Source organism: Herpailurus yagouaroundi, unplaced genomic scaffold, assembly GCF_014898765.1.
Source record: "Herpailurus yagouaroundi ecotype Mexico unplaced genomic scaffold, PumYag 192, whole genome shotgun sequence".
Classification (NCBI taxonomy): domain Eukaryota; kingdom Metazoa; phylum Chordata; class Mammalia; order Carnivora; family Felidae; genus Herpailurus; species Herpailurus yagouaroundi.
In genome coordinates, this window is record NW_024412423.1 from 21,317,854 (window position 1) to 21,336,071 (window position 18,218).

Sequence of the window (18,218 nt, forward strand, 5' to 3'; positions counted from 1 at the left end):
AGGACCTCGATCCTAGCTTCCACAAGCCTCGCGCAGCCTCGCCCATTGTCGCCTTCTCCCCAGGTGTGCGCCTTCCTCCCACTCTGGTTCCTCCGGAGAATGAGGAACCCCTTCGCCCCCCACCCGTGCCCTCTCTGGCCTGATGATGTTAGAAGCGGCTACAATCCGCGCTTTAAAGAAAGCTCGGATATGTGAGTATCGGACCTCGGTCTGGCTATGAATCTCTTTGATATTTGCGAGATGTTTTTACATCCCATTATCTCTGCATTCACAGAAATATTTGGCTCAGTAGAGCATCAATTATGTGCTGAATCCCATCCTTAGGAGAGAGAGGGGTCAACCAAACAGACAAGGTTTCCTGCCTCGGTGGAAGCTGGTATTCTCCCAGTAGTGTAGGACTAGATGGAAGAGAGATTATCATGTCCCCAGGACCTGAGAGATACAAACTTTCCAAAGGACGTTTAGAGTTTTTTTTAACGTTTATTTATTTTTGAGAGAGAGACAGGGAGACACAGAATTGGAGGCTTCAGGCTCTGAGCTGTTAGCAGGGAGCCCGACAGGGGCCTTGAAATCATGAGCCTTGAGATCATGACCTTAGAGGAAGTCAGATGCTCAACAGACTGAGCCACCCAGGAGCCCATCCAAAGGACTTTTAAAATGCAAGGCAAGAGCTGAACCTAGTCACTTGTCTTCTAGATTTCCTATCCCCAATAGCAGTTGACCCTGCCAAATCCAGGCTCACTCTGCAGCTCTGAGGGCATCGTCCCAACCAATAATCTGAAGAAGGATCTAGAGGCCTGGATGAGCCAATGATGGGTCTGAAAATTCTCCTTCATCAAAGAGAACTTGCTTAGTGAGGTCTCAGACTGAAAATGGCAATTCTGCTTTTCTTTCATACCTCCCAGCAGCGTCCCTAGAGGAAAGTCTCTCAGATTTTCTCCCCTAAAAGCTTATACTTAATTTGCCAGACCGGAAAAAAGTTCTTTTAGCCCAAATTCTGACCATGTTTTATAGTTAACATCCCCCAATAATAGAGGAGTAAGGAGTTAAGACCATGTAGAATATATAAGGAAAAAATAATCACTTAGTGTTCATGACTATAAAGTCATGCCTAGTGTGTTGTCATCTTATTCTTCACTGTTGCCCTGTACCTGTGTGAGAACTGGTCCTGTCTTACAGGGCAACAAGCAGACAAACAGAAAAGAGAAGGGACTTGCCCAAGGTAGTAATTAGGATTTGAAATTTGATACTCCCAAGTGCAGGGCATCTGCCACACTCACACAACTGACCTCTAAGAACTGAAATACAGAACAGGGTCAATGTGATTTCCCTTTGCTTGAGTTCTCTTATCTAGAAAGGTTGGGTGATGTTAGTTTGGTTCATTAAAGAATATTGAACACCCTAAGGGCTGCATTCTTTGATGTTTCAGACAAAGCTCCTGAATGGGTGCAAATGTGTACTGAGGACATCAAGATTTTATGCATCTGCAGCAGCATTTCTAAAGTAGTTTCCTTGAACCATGATTCCCATGAGAAACAAATTCCTTTCAAAAGGAAATTTACAAAATGATATATTCTCAGAAGTCGTGTGATTAAAAAAGCAAACAATAAAAACCTCATGAGTTTTATCTACCCTAAAAAAAAAAAAAGTATTGAGCACCTACTATGTATTAAGATTATAATGAATGGGTTTTTCCAAAGTGCTGTGAGCTCCTAGTTGGTAGCCCTAATGTAGGTATTACTTATTTTCTCTTGATGCAGATTACTTGGCTCACCACCACCACAAAATGGTGGGAAGATATAATTATATATACTTAAAACATCCTGCCAAATAATTAGATGCCATGACTTAACTTCTTAAGCAATGAATTCTAGGAAGCTCTTATTAGCTTTCAAGCCACGAAGTAAAGCATATGTGATTATAAACAATACAGAACTAAATCAGAATGTGTTTTTCTTTAGAAGGAATCTAGATTGTTTTCTTACTCTGCAGAACTCATACTCACCGACGGATCTGAAACTTCAGATTGATTGATCTGGTCCTGACTCAGTGGGCCTGACTGTCTAAATTCTAGAGCTGAGGAATGCTTGGAACAAAAAAGTAAAAGCAAACCAAAAAAAATTGTCCTTTTAATTGCTTGGCAGAAACCAGAAAGTAAATAAATATGCTTTGAGAAAGAAATCTTTGCTCAGATGGCAAATTCAGTATACAGCAAGTCTAAGTGTTGCCCATGATGTTTAAACATAGCTATAAAAAAAAAAAAAAATCATCTGATGATGGGGGTGGGGTTGAAGGAAGATGACCTTGAGCAAATAGCTTGATAATAGGTACTCTTAGCCAAAGTATAAAAATTGACATCAAATCTTGGAGGAAGAATGAGATACATCGTTTTGTCAACAATTCTCTTGGCCTCACATTAGGTTTATTTTGTTGTTATTCCTTCCAGTTGCCTGATTTCTAAGCTTTACTGAGACAGAAAGTAGAGCCAGATAGGTAAGAAATGACTCTGGAATCAGATGGACCTGGTTTGAATTCTAGTTAAGAAGCTTGGCAAGTTACATAACTTTTCTGAGTCTCCGTTATCTCATGTATAAAGTGGGGATAATTATAATTGCCAAATAATAAGGTTCTTATGAGAATTCAGTGAAATTATGAATGTAAAACACAGCATATAGTAAATGTCCAGTAAGTATGAGATATTCTTACTTTTAATAGTTCTAAGTGGTCTCTGGTCCTACATATCCCCTAATGCCAGTTGGAGCACTTCATTGCCTGCTATGGAAACAGAACATAACAGTATCAAAAACATCATATACACACAAAGCCATCGGATGAAGTGAAGATGGAGGGGGGAGGGGATTCAAGAAAAGAGGGTCGAGATGGAACAAAAAGAACATCCCCTCTCTTCCCTTGACACCGTGCAAACATTCAGAAGGCTTGTTGTGTAGAGAAAAAGTCAATGAGGAATAAATTCAAGAAATAATACAGTTGGTTAGTCTTATGTTCCTGTTGTGTCAGAATTTTTTATCTGAAAAGGGTGCCATATCTGATAACATGCACTTTGCACCAAGGCCTTTTATGCCCCAGAAATTCCAACATAAAGACCTAATTAGTCAACATTAGTGCCTCTGCCCGTGAGAAGCCTGCCATGTTCTGGCCAACTGGGCCTGCCCAACTACTGGAAGATTTTGGTACTCGGGATACACAAATACTTGCAACTTATTGGTAGCTATCCCTGTTTTTCTCCTTTGCAGTTTTCTGAACAATTAAACTTAACATTTCACCTGAAATTAGAATTTTATATATGTGGCCAAAATTTTGTGGCCAGGAATTTTGCCACAGATATAATACAGCTCTTTCCCTCACCTACTACAGTTTGGCTAAAGAAAAAAGAGAGAGAAATGACCATATTATCCTTTGGTAATGTCCCTGCCATCTAGATACTATTCTCAGTTACAGAGGAAATATTTTTTACCCTGTTACAGGAAAAATAAAATCTCTGAAATGAAAGGCAAAGTTTATTACCAGAAGGCTGGATAAACCTTAAAAATACTGTCACCAACTTTGCAGGTGTTAAAAATCTTATCATAGAAATAGGTTTATTGACATGGAACATTATGCACAATATAGTATTAAGTGACAAATACCTTATAAAACAGCATATATGATAGTACCATAATTTTATTAAATATAAGTATATGTTTATGAGACTTTAGAAATCTATACAATGAGGTACTAATAGCAGTTGCTTCTGGTGAATGGAGTTTTTCTTTTTTTTCTTTTTTTATGTACTTGATTCTTCTGTAATGAAAACATATTGCTCATAATTGTGAAAAAATCTTCAGATATCCTGAGTAAACATGATTAGGGGAGTCACAGGCCCAAACAACAAGTAGCCAATAGTTATGTTAAATATTCCACTATGCCCTGGAATATTACTCAAGGGCCCCAACTTTCTTGTGAAAAGAAGTCTCACCTTCCTGTGGATCTCTTACATGGCCTCCTCACACGGCATTTCAATATGGCCTTTTCTTCTACCTTCCCTCTCATTAAAAGATCTTATCTTCGGCTCAGATGGCCCTCTTCCTCTCTCAGACAAATACTGTACTCATCCACTCCATTCCTACTTTCTCCTTTGCTCAACATGTCCCTTCTCCTCAGACAGCCACTTGTATCTATAAGAACCCTGGCATTCAAGACCAGTTCAAGCCCCACACTCTCTGAAGAGTCTTCTCTGATGGTTGTAGGTCTCTCTTGATTGGGAGTGCCTACAAGAGCAACAGGAAAACCTCAGAGTCTGGTGAAACAGCACAGAGACCTGGCACCTGTCAGAGCAGAGGGGTAAGAATGGAGAACTTGTTCGTGAGCCCATATGAGTATTCCCTAAAGACTCTCAGAGATGCTGTAGAAGATGAGGTGGCATTTTGCAGGGAGCCAGAGAGAAAATCTGTTTATATTTTGTTCATATTTTCCATATTAACAAGTTTACCAGTGTTCTAGCTTGACTCTAGGCAAGATTTAGAAATCACACCCCCCCCCCGCCGCCAAAAAAGAAATAAGGTTCTCCAAAGCAGATGAATTTGCAAGTACAAAAGCATCTAAGGAGTACTTTGAAATTAATTTGCAAAGATAGGAAGATAGGACCATACTGCTCTTCTGTCTGATGGAAAGAAACACTCTCCCTTGACAGGAGTGTTCATTCCCTAAGCTGTTAGAAGGCACACCAGACAGGGAGACACCCCACCTCCCCCCACACACACAATGACCAGGTATTTATATGCTCATCTTTAAATTGTGGTGGATGGTGGGGCGCCTGGGTGGCTCAGTCGGTTGGGCGGCCGACTTCAGCTCAGGTCATGATCTCACGGTCTGTGAGTTGGAGCCCCGTGTCGGGCTCTGTGCTGACGGCTCAGAGCCTGGAGCCTGTTTCAGATTCTGTGTCTCCCTCTCTCTCTGACCTTCCCCCATTCATGCTCTGTCTCTCTCTGTCTCAAAAATGAATAAACGTTAAAAAAAATTTTAAAAAAAATTGTGGTGGATGGTGATAGAATTAGGTCCACAAACAAAAGAAGGAACAGACATTGTGTGCAGAAAAGAGAAAACTCATGGGTAATTTAGTGCCTACAGGTTGGTGGATGGTTTTTAAAGGAAGGATGTTAATCAGTTTTCTCCATCTTTGGAGGAACAAGGAATAGGAAATGAGTCTCTGTCAAGTAGTTAACAGTTATAAGGCCAGCATTTATTAAGCACTTATGTACTCTTCCCAGTACTTTACGTATATTATATCCCTCCTCCCTCACAACTCCTGAGTGAGGTACTATTATTATCCTCATTTTACAGATGATGAAACTGAGGCACAAAGGGACTGAGTAACTTGTATAAGGTAAAATAACTAGTAAGCAGAGGAGCTGAGGTCTGGCTTCAGTGCCCAAAGTCCGAAGTCCTACTAGAGAGCCTTTAGCATCAAAACTCAAATGATTTTCATGAATGGAAGATCTTGACCACTGAACCATCTGACACTTTCAATGCCTAGCAATCTCCAAGGATAGACCAATAATCCATGTCCTTACAGGTTGCAGCTCAGTAGTGAGTGGCCTGTGATCCAGCCCACCCCATCGCTCCTATTCCCTAAATACATCCATCTCGTCCCCTCCACTACTGTCTTCTTGTACCATGCCCTTGTGCTCTCTTTTCTCTGATGTACCCTCATCCTTTTTCTTCTCTTTCTCTCCTCCTCCTCCCTTTGTCCAGCCTGCTTGATTTGGCTCTTTATTATGCAGAAGCAAAAAGCCTGCCAGCCCCTGAGCCACCTTCTTTGGAAAGGAGATCCTTCCCGATCCATAGGCTGAGCATAGGCAGCTTAGAAAGCCATGAGAAGAAAAAAGAGACCAAACAGTTCTGAAAATGAATTTTCCTGCTTTCTCTCCACAACAGGAAATACCAGGTTAGCTTTGCCTTTTAGTCCAGTAAACAATACCAAATGGACAGCACTCTCTGCCTCCCAGAAACCAGTTGCAGTGTAAGGAAAAGAGTGCTGGGCTCATCCTCACCTCTGCCATCAACAATCTGTATGACTTTAAGCACATCTTTACCCATCAGTTTCCCCATATAACAACGTAGAGATTGGACTGTACTGGAGACCTCTTAGTTTAGGATTCATAGGTGGATTCGTGGGGACTTACCAACTCCCAGAGGATAATGTATAGGAATTTTCTTTTTTACTGAAATTTTTATTGAGACAATTTTAGATTCTCATGTGGTTGTAAGAAATAATACAAAGAAATCCTGATTTCCCATTGGTAACCTCTTGCAGTACTAGAGTACAATATCACAACTGGGATATTGATATTGATACAACCTACCTATCATTCATATTTCCCCAGTTTTACATGCACTCGTGTGTGTGTGTGTGTGTGTGTGTGTGTGTGTGTGAGAGAGAGAGAGAGAGAGAGAGAGAGAGAGAGAGAGCAAGAGAGCGAGAGCACTTACTGCTGTACAACTGGGAGTTTTCTTTTGTATATGCTTTTTTCCCTGGGGAAAGAAAGGTTCTTAGCATTTATCAGATTCTCTCAAGTATTTTAGATGCACAAAAGGGTTTGATTCCCAGCTCTGAGAATTCTAGAAGACCACACCCCAAGCCTTTATACCTCTCTGTTCCAAAAGCAACATTTAATTGGCACTTACCACATGACAGGCATAGAGATGCATGTGGAGGACAGGTGACGGGAAGAAATACAGGAATAGTGGGGAAAACCCAAAGACGCATAAAACACAGTCCACTGAACTCATGGTCCAGCAGTGGAAGACGGACATTCCTACAGGTAAACGTATTTATTAAACACGTACAGAAGAGGAACGGCATCGTTACTTGGGGCAGCTTGGGAAGTACTTCCACAGAAGCTGATGCTTGAGCTACATCTTAAAGGATATCCAGAATTCCTCAGCTGAGAAGAGAAGAACTGGCTGTTAAAGTCAGACAAGAACTCCCCCTTAAATCATATCTATTTTAGATGCTTTTAAGAAAACATAGGAAATTATGCCTACGTTTGTTTATTCTACAATGTTAAGGTGTCAAATTCTTCAGCTCCCGTGTGTTGGTGTTGAGGCCAAGGGATTTTTTCCCCCTGAGTCTACTTTCCACTGTCTTGTCCAAATTGGATACCCGATCCTGCTTGCTTAGCTTGAGAAAGGCATTTTATCTCTGGCGCCTTGATCACATCAGAGCTTATATTTAAAGCATGAGTGATGAAAAGAGACCGCGGCTGAGTCCTGGCTCTGTCCCATCCCTAGAGCACCCTCCTCTTCACCAAAGGCTCTAGAGGCCAATCCTACAGTGGCTGCTGGAGACGAGAGCTAGTCAGAGCCATGAGTAAAAACATCTCTGCTCTGGGATCTCCCACAGGGGCTCTTCAGAAACCTTTAGAGGCTGGGTTTCCTGGCTTTCCTATGTGTGCCCCACACCCAACCCACATTTGATGGTTGGCTGCCTTGTGTTGGCTCAGGCTCAGACAACCCTTGGGGGCCTCTTTCTGGGTGTGGATTGCAGGTTCTACATCAGCCTGTTCAATTCCCAGTGTTGCTCGCGGGGAGATCATTGTCTCTGGTACAGCCATCCTGCACCAGGGAGACCAATAGCCTACAATCAGGCCCACCCTTTTAAGAACCTCCTACAAGCCTGATTCAAGGCACAACTTCTTATGGCTTCTGTGTCCTCAAAATTATTTAACCCCCTAAACATCAGTATTTTCATTCATATGATGGGGATCATAATAGGACCCCCATAGGGTCCTAACCCCGTAGGGTTATTTTAAGCCTTAAATAAATGAATCCATGTAACGCTCTAGTACATAACAAGTACTCCATCAACATTAGCTATTATTATTAACTATTTTTATAATAAAACTATTTCTGGCTGTAAAAGAATTAATGATCACTGCAGAAAATTTGTGAACTGCCGGCAAGTTTCAGGAAGAAACAATCATAAGATCCAGAAATGAGGGCTATAATCATTTTGATGTATAGCCTTCTCAGCTTTTCTTGGTGTGCATAGATATATATTATCGGAAATTAAAAACTGTGAACTAAAGTTCATGTTGCATGTGTCTGTTCTGTATGTATCTGTTTTCCCATATAGTTAAATACTCCTTGGAAAGAATATTTCTAAAAAAAGTTTTCTTAATGTTTATTTTTGAGACAGAGAGAGAGAGACTGTAAGTCAGGGAGGGGCAGAAAGAGGGAGACACAGAATCCGAAGTGGGCTCTAGGCTTCCAGCTGTCAGCACAGAGCCCAATGTGGGACTCAAACTCACTACCGAGATCATGACCTGAGCTGAACTCAGTCGCTTAACTGACTGAGCCACCCACACACTCCAGAAAAGAATGATTCTAAAAGACTACCTAGTTTTCAAGCATATCAATGCAGCCCAATTTATGTAACTAATCTCTTAGTTTGGTAATTGTTTCTTATTTTTATAAGTACCATGGTAAGTGTCCTGTTCACAAATGTCTGTGTGCATCTTTATTTATTCCTTAAGATAAATGCTTAGACATGGAGTGACTGTGCCAAAGGATATATACTCTGTTTTTGTTTTGTTTTGTTTTGTTTTAACGTCTGGCATAAATAACTGGATTCACCATAATCCTTTGTTCTGACACTCCCATAATTGGTACTGGATGGCCTGATCTTGTTAATTTTGGTGGTAAATTCATTAATTTTTTAAATTTATTTTTAAAGTTTGTTTGTTTGTTTGTTTATTTATTGAGCACAAACAGGGAAGGGGCAGAAAAAGAGGTAGAGAGAGAATCCCAAGCAGGCTCCACACTGTCAGTGCGGAGCCCAGTGAGGGGCTCAAACTCTCGAACTGTGAGATCATGACCTGAGCCGAAACCAAGAGTTGTATGTTTAACCAACTCAGCTACCCAGGCACCCAATTCATTAATTTTAATAACATATTCAGTCCCTGTCAATCCACAACCCAAAACAAAAGCTAGGGCCTCGGCAATAACCAATACTGAAGCATAAGGCTTTCCACACCATCTTCCTGTGTTCCCCACCCAAGGGAACCATTCTGAATCGTAAGTTCATTTCCTTTTCTTTTGATGTGGTTTTGCTCTATGTGTATATATTCCTAAAGAGTAAATTTTCAGAACTGTCCTTAACTTTATAAAAAGGACATCAAGCTGTATGTCATCTTTTGGGATTTGTTTTTTCCATTCACTTTGCTAAAATTCATCCATGTACGTGCATTGTTTCTAGGATTTAGCTTTTGTTCACACTGCTACTATGAATGTTATACTATAAATGTTCCCTGTTGTACATGTACAAGAGTCTGTCTACAGACCCAATTTACACTCCCACCAGCTATAAACAGAGAGCCTCTAGATCCACAGTCTCTGGTATACCACAGATCCATGTTGTCAGGTTGCTCTCCAGGTGATTGGCTCAGTCTACCTCCCTCCAGCAATACACAAGAATGCCAATTTCCACAAACTCTTTCTAACCCTAGGGATCATCAAAAATTTTTGACGATTTGATAAGGAAAAGATACATCTCCCTTTTGGGTAACTTTGTTGCAAGGTACTGACTCCTTTCAAAGCTAAGAGAGAAGGGGTTTGGCTCAGAGAATTGTTTCCAGTCTGATAACTTCAGTGACATTTCTGGGACTGGTTCCTCAGTGGCTCAGCTGCTTTCCCATGTCCTAAAAGAGGTGACATGGTTGGAAGGAGGGAATGAGGGGAGCCAGGATGGGAAACAAGCCCAACTCACCACAGTGTAAGCTTGTCTCTTGGTCTCAACCCCTGCCAGTGTCAGATCACTCCTTCTCCTTGATGAAGCAGGCATTATCTCTTCCCTACCCCCCCCCCCCCCCCACCCCCCCCCCACCCCACCCCCCCCACCCCCGCCCCAGAGAAGAGCCAGTATAATGCTTTCCTTTGTTATTTGAATTGATAAATTTAAACCTCTTTCCCTGCTCTGCAGTAAAAGAACTTTCTATTTTGGGCTTAGTGACATAGCCAAAGCCAAGCAGAGAGCAGCAGGCTGCAGCATGAGTTAATAGTCTTTATTCAAGGGAGGGAACCTGCAAGCAAACAGAAGGACCTTCCAAAGTACATCATCTGTGTAGCAACATGCAGCCTATTTGCCTGTCTTTCTGGTGACAGATATATTTCAAAGTTTAAAATCGAACACTCCTTAACCTTCAGAGTAAGCTAATGAATGCATCCTGAACAATGAATTTTCTTCAGTCAATTCGCCAGGAATTCATGGATGTCCCCCTGTATACCTAGGGCTGGACTGGGTATTATCAGAGAAGAGAATACTGTCTTCAGGGGGAGTTCCAGCCACCCAAAGTTAAACTGATTTGAGGAGTGCCTAAAACATTTATTTGCCTGAGAATATGCTTTCTTTCTTAGTCCTGAGATCTGCCTGAAATCCCACATGGGTGAAGGGTCCCGGGTCTCAAGAAGCCTCCAGGAGTACACAGAGGTCTTGCTTATAGGAGGGGCAATCTATTTAAATCATTGGCACCTGTTAGCACATAACTACAGCCTGGAAGAACAGGACAGAGGACAAATAAGTTCCTCGTGAGTCTCACGCTGGCAAACTTTTTCTTATGGGAAGTTTCAAATATGCACAAAGGTAGAGATAATAAACCTCCATGTACCTATCACCTGGCTTCAACAATTATTAAAATATGGCAATCTTGGGGCACCTGGGTAGCTCAGTCAGTTAAGCATCCTACTCTTAATTTCGGCTCCAGTCATGCATGATCCCAGGGTTGTGGGATCAAGCCCTGTGTCGAGCCTGCTTAAAATTCTCTCTCTCTCTCTCTCTCTCTCTCTCTCTCTCTCTCTCTCTCTCTCTCTCCCTCTCCCTCTCCCTCTCCCTCTCCCTCTCTCTCTCCCTCTCCCTCTCTCCAAAATTAAATTAAATTTAGGGGTGCTTGGGTGGTTCGGTTGGTTGGGTGGCCGACTTTAGCTCAGGTCGTAATCTCGGGGTTTGTGAGTTCGAGCCCCATGTCAGGCTCTGTGTAGACAGCTAAAGCCTGCTTCAGATCCTGTGTCTCCCTTTCTCTCTCTCTGTGCCCCTCCCCCACTCATGCTCTGTCTCTGTCAGAAATGCATAAACGTTAAAAAAAATTTTTTAATAAAATTAAATTTAAAAAAATGGCAATCTTGTTTTATCTGTACCCTCACCTCCCCTCGTTTCCATTTTAAATCCAATTTAAAGCAAATCATGTATTTTCATAAGCAAATACATCGGTATGTATACATAACAAATAAGGACTCATTTTTTTTAACGTTTATTTATTATTTTGGGGACAGAGAGAGACAGAGCATGAACGGGGGAGGGGCAGAGAGAGAGGGAGACACAGAATCGGAAACAGGCTCCAGGCTCTGAGCCATCAGCCCAGAGCCCGACGCGGGGCTCGAACTCACGGACCGCGAGATCGTGACCTGGCTGAAGTCGGACGCTTAACCGACTGCGCCACCCAGGTGCCCCAAGGACTCATTTTTCAATAACTTTATCACATCTTTAAAGATAACTTTATCACATCTTTAAAATTAACAATAATTTTTTAAATATCATCTAGTATCCAGTCAGAGGTCAAATTGCCCTGATTTTCACAAGTGTCTTTCTGTCGTGGTTTAATCTAATCTGTCACTTGTATTTGTTGATATATTTTGTCTGTATCCTGTAGTTTATAATTTTTTAATTTTAAATTTAAATTAAATTTAAATTTAAATGTATTTAAATTTTTAATTTTAAATTTTATAAGTTTCCTCTCCTTTTTTTTTATTCTCCTTCTTGGTGTTATCAAAGATAATAGGTATTTTAGTTACTATTGCTGTGTAACATAAAACAATAAAATAAACCAATTTATGGTGCTTGTGGATTCCATGTGCCAGAAATTCAGAAACAGCACAGTAAAGATGGTTGCTCTTTGCTCCAAGGTATCTGGGGCCTGAGCTGAGGAGATTCAGAGTGCGGTGATGATTTCAAAACTGGGAGCTAGAAGCATCTAAAGTTTGTTTACTCACAGGTCTGGTGTCTGAGTCTCGAGCACTCAAAAACTAGGACTTGTGACCACAGGCCCTACATACAGCCTCACCATGTGGTATGGCTTTCTTGCAGCTTGGTAGTCTCAGGATAGTCAGATTTCTTGCACAGCAGCTTAGGGCTCCAAGTTCAAGTGTTCCAGTCAACAAGGTGGATGCTATATCACTTCTTATAACCTAACCTCAGAAATTACATCGTCACTCATGTTGTGTTGTGTTGTGTTGTGTTGTGTTGTGTTGGTGGCAAGCAAGTCCAAAGCTTACCCAGACTCAAAGAGAGTAGAATCAGACTCCAGCTTTACAGAGGCAAAGGCAAAGTTCCAGAAGAGCATGTGGGATGGCAGATACTGTTGCTCTACTTGGGACTAGGATGGTCATTCAAGCCTGCCTTTCCAACACCAACCAGAATAAAGTTGCAAATCATGGAAACCTAGTGGAAGAGAGAAAGGCGGGGAACTTATTTGTGTGCAGGGCCACGTCCTACAGCTGTGTTGATTATACCCTTAATAACCAATGAGGTTACTAGGCTGAGATCCAGCTCCACTTGCTACACTTGTGCCTGACTGTGGGGCTGTGTTGCTGGGAAGAAGAGGTACCTTCTCTTATACATGTAAGATACCACAGGGGCAAGAGATGTCCCTTAATGGATAGCAAAAGGGCATTCAATCTAACTTAACATTTACCAGATACCTACTGAAAGGGAACTTTCTTTATGCCTCTTTGAAGAGTATTAGGTCTTTTTGTTTTGTTTTGTTTTGTTTTGTTTTGTTTTGTTTTGTTTAAGCTACACAGAGTGGACCAAGAACTATCTCAAAAATGGTGCTGGAGTTACTCATATATTTGTTAAATGGTGCAAGTTTTATGCATTAGGTACTTTAAAAAAAATTTTTTTTTAATGTTTATTTTTTGAGAGAGAGAGACAGAGTGTGAGTGATGTGGGGCTCAAACCCACAAGCTGTGAGATCATGTCCTGAGCAGAAGTCAGATGCTTAACTGACTGAGCCACCCAGGTGCCCCCATCAGGTACTTTTTGATTACATTGATTTAGAATGTTCCAGATAAATCTTGAAAGAAACTTATACACTGAAAGAAACTTATACACTGTGTCACAATGACGATAGGCCCATTTTGACCCATCTGCTGCAAGCCTTGGCCGAATGCAATAAGTGGAAACCAGGCCAAACAGAATTCAGGGTTTTTTTTTTTCTTCTTTGTAGTCACTATTCTTCATTAACAAAGCTTTTATAGATTGATTAAACTGCTAGGGAATCGGGTGCCGGGGTGGCTCAGTTGGTTAAGCATCTGACACTTGATCTCAGTTCAGGCCTTGATCTCAAGGTTGTGAGTTCAAGACCCCTGTTGGGTGCCATGCTGGACAAGAAGCCTACTTTTAAAAAAAAAAAAAATCCCTGGGGAAGTAAATGCTTTCATTTCTATTTATGACTACAAGAAAAATAAAATAATACAGATAAGGCAAGTTAACTTCCAAGGATTTTTAAGGACCAGGAGATAGCAAACTCAAACCTGAGTTTGATAAGGACAGCTATGTTATAATGAAGCTCCCACAAGTCCAGATATAAGTCTCTGTCAATGAGATTATTTTTTTTTTTTTTTATTTTTTTTTTTTTTCAACGTTTATTTTATTTTTGGGACAGAGAGAGACAGAGCATGAACAGGGGAGGGGCAGAGAGAGAGGAAGACACAGAATCGGAAACAGGCTCCAGGCTCTGAGCCATCAGCCCAGAGCCCGACGCGGGGCTCGAACTCACGGACCGCGAGATCGTGACCTGGCTGAAGTCGGACGCTTAACCGACTGCGCCACCCAGGCGCCCCATGTCAATGAGATTATTAAAAAGCGGTGATCATGCTGATCTAGCCATGCTGGTGGTCAATAGCTGGGGTGAGGAATGCATTAAATGGCAAGGCCCAGGGCACCTAATTTTTTAAAACTTATTAGGCCTCAGGTGTAGAGTGCTAAATTAATTGCACTTTTCAGTTCATGGCACATTACCTTAATTGGTCCAGACAAGTCCACTCTTTTAGGAACCATTCTAATACATTTAATTATATATTTTTGGCTTGTATGTGTTCTTGTGGATGTGTGTTGATGACTGGTTTGCATGTCTTTTAATTTACACAATAGCATTGTATTACAGATCTCACTCTTATTGTTTCCACTCCACACTTTGTTTTTAAGACCTATCCACATTGCTATGTGCACATCCAGTCCATCATCCCTGACTGCTGAATACTCCAGTAATGGGCACCCCCAGTGCCTATAACTTTCTAGCACCCAAAACAATGCTGCCATGAGCAGCCTCATATGTGACCCATTTTGGGCCTGTGTAGCAATTTCTTTAGACAACCTCTTGCCCACAAGGTGTCTTTAAGTGCATTAGAAAAGGTGCCTCTTCATCTTGGAGAAAACTGCCCAGTGGTTAAATGCAAGGTTGGGCAAGATGGAGCCCAGACTGAGTTTCAGCCCCAACTCACCCCCTCAGTTGGGAGTCTTGTTCAGGGTACAACTGTAGGAAGTGGCCCTGCCAACAAACATTCCCCAGTTCTCACTTCCACCAGATTTCGGCTGTTGGCAACATCACTCCTGGTTGGTACAGGAAAAGGGAGGGTGTCAACTGACCACAGAAATCTCATCATAGGATCTGTGTCTACTTGATTTGATCAAGCAGTGCTATAGTACTTGGGCACTATATACTTGGGCTGATGCAGTATGTGGGAGCGCCATGGCTAGTTTACGACCTGCACAGGAAATGGGGAGTCAGACATGGCTACAGTACACGGGTGATAGTGCAGATATACCTGCCTGAGGCCAAGGCAAAGGGCCCGCGTAATTCAATCCCTCACTTTGTCTTGGAGATGGGAGAGAAACATCTTTTCTCTTAATGCTGTTGTCACAGGACACAGGTGACGGGGCGGGCCTCGTATCTGCAAGGCAGCATCTCTGAGTGGCTTTGCCACAAATAGTGGACATCGGGCCCTGAGCCACCTTGCCTTTGCCCCTTGGTGAACGTCCCGGGACTGACACAAATAAGAACTGTCAGTTCTTTCTCAAGGTCACCTGGATAGGCCAGAATTCAACTAGGATTATTCAATCCTTTAAGCAGGTCAGGTTTCAAATCCATCAGAAATTCTTAGTGACCATTCAGATATATCTTAACCCTCTTAATTTTTTTTTAATTCACTTCAACATTTTTTTTATTGTCTGCTTATTTTTGAGAGAGGGAGACAGAGTGCAAGCAGGGGAGGAGCAGAGAGAGAGGGAGACACAGAATCTAAAGCAGGGTCCAGGCTCTGAGCCGTAAGCACAGAGCCTGATGCAGGGCTCAGACACAGAGCTCAGATGCGGGGTTCAGATGCAGGGCTCGAACCCACAAGCCACGAGATTGTGACCTGAGCCAAAGTCAGACGCTTAACTGATGGAGACACCCAGGTGCTCCTATCTAAACCCTCTTAAAATAACCCTCTGTGGAGGGGGCACCTGGGTGGCTCCGTCGATTGGCCATCTGACTTTAGCTCAGGTCATGACTTCATGGTTCATGAGTTCGAACCCCACATGGAGCTCGCTGCTGTCAGTGCAGAGTCTGCTTGGGATTCTCTGTCCCCTTCTCTCTTTGCACCTACCCCCTCACTCTCTTTCCCTCAAAAATAAATAAACATTGTGGAGGTAAATGAAACACCTAAGTTATAGAGAAAGTTGTTACTTTCATGCCAATGTTTTTTCAGCTGTCCAATGAGGATAATCATGATGAGAACTTCTAGAAGACCGAAGTCTTAATTCATAATTTTTTTCAGAAAAGAGTCATTGGAATTTTCAGATTTCTGGAAGAAAGACAACCTCAGAAATCAACCTATTACTACATTTCTGGATTATGCTTGCAAATTAAGAACTACACTTCAGTATTTATAATAAGCCTGGATAGGGGTGTCTGGGTGGCTCAGTCAGTTAAGCATCCAACTTTGGTTCAGGTCATGATCTCACGGCTTGTGAGTTAGAGCTCCGCATCCAGCTCTGTGCTGACAGCTCAAAACCTGGAGCCTGCTTCCAATTCTGTGTCTCCCCCTTTCTCTGCCCTTCCCCCTCTCACGCTGTGTCTTTGTCTCTCAAAAATAAACACTAAAAAAAATTAACAACAACAACAAAAATAAGCCTGGATAACAGTCAATCACACAAGGATGTGAGCCACACTGAATACCATAGTGATTACTGTTAATGTGTGCCCTTGTGAATACGCAACAGTGGGCTTTGAAACAATGCAGAAGAACAAAAGTACAAATCAGTTGTATGCATTAACAAACATGAGGGTCTGGAAAATATGGAACACTAAGTGGGCCTGTGACATAAAAACCATAACATAAGCTTCATATTTGGGAAGAGGAGCACATGGGACACCTTGGTGGCTCAGTCAATTAAGCGTCCGACTCTTGATTTCGGCTCAGGCCATGATCTCACAGTTTGTGGGATTGAGCCCCAAGTCGGACTCCATGCTAAGCATGGAGCCTGGTTGGGATTCTCATTCTCTCCCTCCCACTTCCCTGCTCATGTGTGCACATTCTCTCTCTCTCAAAATAAATAAACATTAAAAAACAACAACAAAAAGAGGAGCACTGGTTAAAACCTAGAGATGGCTGACAAATGTCAGGAAAGATACAGAGATTCTCAAATGGCCTGGCTGCTTCACATAGGACAAGGTATCCACCACCCACTGAGACCTGACTCATCCTTCTCAAATGGTTCCAGCATAACTTCATCCTTTCCATCCCTCCCACCAGAAATACATGACCTCATCGGGGTCCTGGACCTTACCTGTACCCACAGTGTCTCTTGGTTAGCTCCCCATCCCTATATCATGGAGTCAGTAAATCACATCAATGGCTTGTTGATGTTTAATGACCTAGGAGGTCTGGGGTGCCTTCTACACAATGTGAATTCGAAGTCAGCATCCCTCCCTGCCCTGTCAGCTCAAGCCCCTGCTTTTATCATTAAGAATGATGGAGAGGGGTGCCTGAGTGGCTCAGTCGGTTAAGCGTCTGACTTCGGCTCAGGTCATACTCTCACAGTTTGTGGGTTCGAGCCCCGCGTCGGGCTCTGTGCTGACAGCTTGGAGCCTGAAGCCTGCTTCGGATTCTGTGTCTCCCTCTCTCTGTTCCTCCCCCACTCACACTCTGTCTCTCTCTCTCTTTCTCAAAAATAAAGATTAAAAAAAAAATTAAAAAAAAAAAAAAAAGAATGATGGAGACCAGGGGCGCCTGGATGGCTCTGTCAGTGAAACGTCCTACTTCAGCTCAGGTCATGATATCATGATCCATGAGTTTGAGCCCTGCAATGGGCTCTGTGCTGACAGCTCAGAGCCTGGGGCCTGCTTCCGATTCTGTGTCTCCCTCCCTCTCTGCCTTTCCCACACGCATGCTCTCTCTCTCTCAAAAATAAACATTAAAATACATAAATAAATAAATAAATAAAGCCTTTAAAAAATAAATAAAAGTATCTTTCTTCTGAGAAGCTCAAGCTCATAAGAAAAGTTTTAAGAGGGACGCCTGGCTGGCCAGTCGGTGAAGCATGTGACTCTTGATCTTGGAGTCATGAGTTTGAGCCCCACTTTGGGCATAAAGATTCCTTAATAAAAGATAAATAATAAACAACCTTTTAAAAAAACTTAAGGAATACCTACCTAATAGTGATGGAGGGCGGGGTATAATGATCAAGAAATTATTGTATCACCAGACAATTAATCAAGAAGAAACTGGCCCAAATTAAGGCAAAGGACATTTGGGTTGGCTCCTTCCTGGTGAAGTATTTGACAAGAGAGGAAAACCAAGGCTGGATTAGGCCATGGGCAGGAAGATGGGAACTTCATTTCATTCCACAGTGCTATTCTAGACTCAAGGCATGCCTGCCTTCAAGGAGGGAAAGGCCAAGCAAGGTTCCTTATACATGAGGTAACACTTCAGATGAATGACTAGTTGTTCTTGCAAGCTGAATTTTTTATTCCTAACAACTGAACAAGAACCTATTCCTAGAGGAAAAATGAATGCTGAGAGCCTGTCTAGGATTCCAAGAGCTCAGAAAACCTGCTATGTCTGCCCTCCTAAGCCCCTGGAGAACGGATGTGTTCACTGTTGATTTTCTTTTTTTTTTTTTT

The 18,218-nt window shown here is 42.2% G+C and overlaps 1 protein-coding gene across 9 annotated transcripts in view; it reads right to left on the bottom strand.

Moving 5' to 3' along the window:
* Positions 1-6,816: 6,816 nt before the first annotated feature.
* Positions 6,817-18,218, bottom strand: part of CDKL3 (cyclin dependent kinase like 3) — a 104,041-nt gene continuing 92,639 nt past the window's right edge. For 8 of the 9 annotated variants that reach the window (XR_005781330.1, XR_005781332.1, XR_005781333.1 and 5 more), the window contains 2 exons: positions 12,325-12,490; positions 6,817-6,944 (listed from right to left, as the gene is read on the bottom strand). The gene's annotated coding sequence lies outside the window, so the exon portion shown is untranslated. The remainder of the gene's footprint in view (positions 6,945-12,324; positions 12,491-18,218) is intronic. The other variant, XM_040444496.1, reaches the window with a different exon arrangement.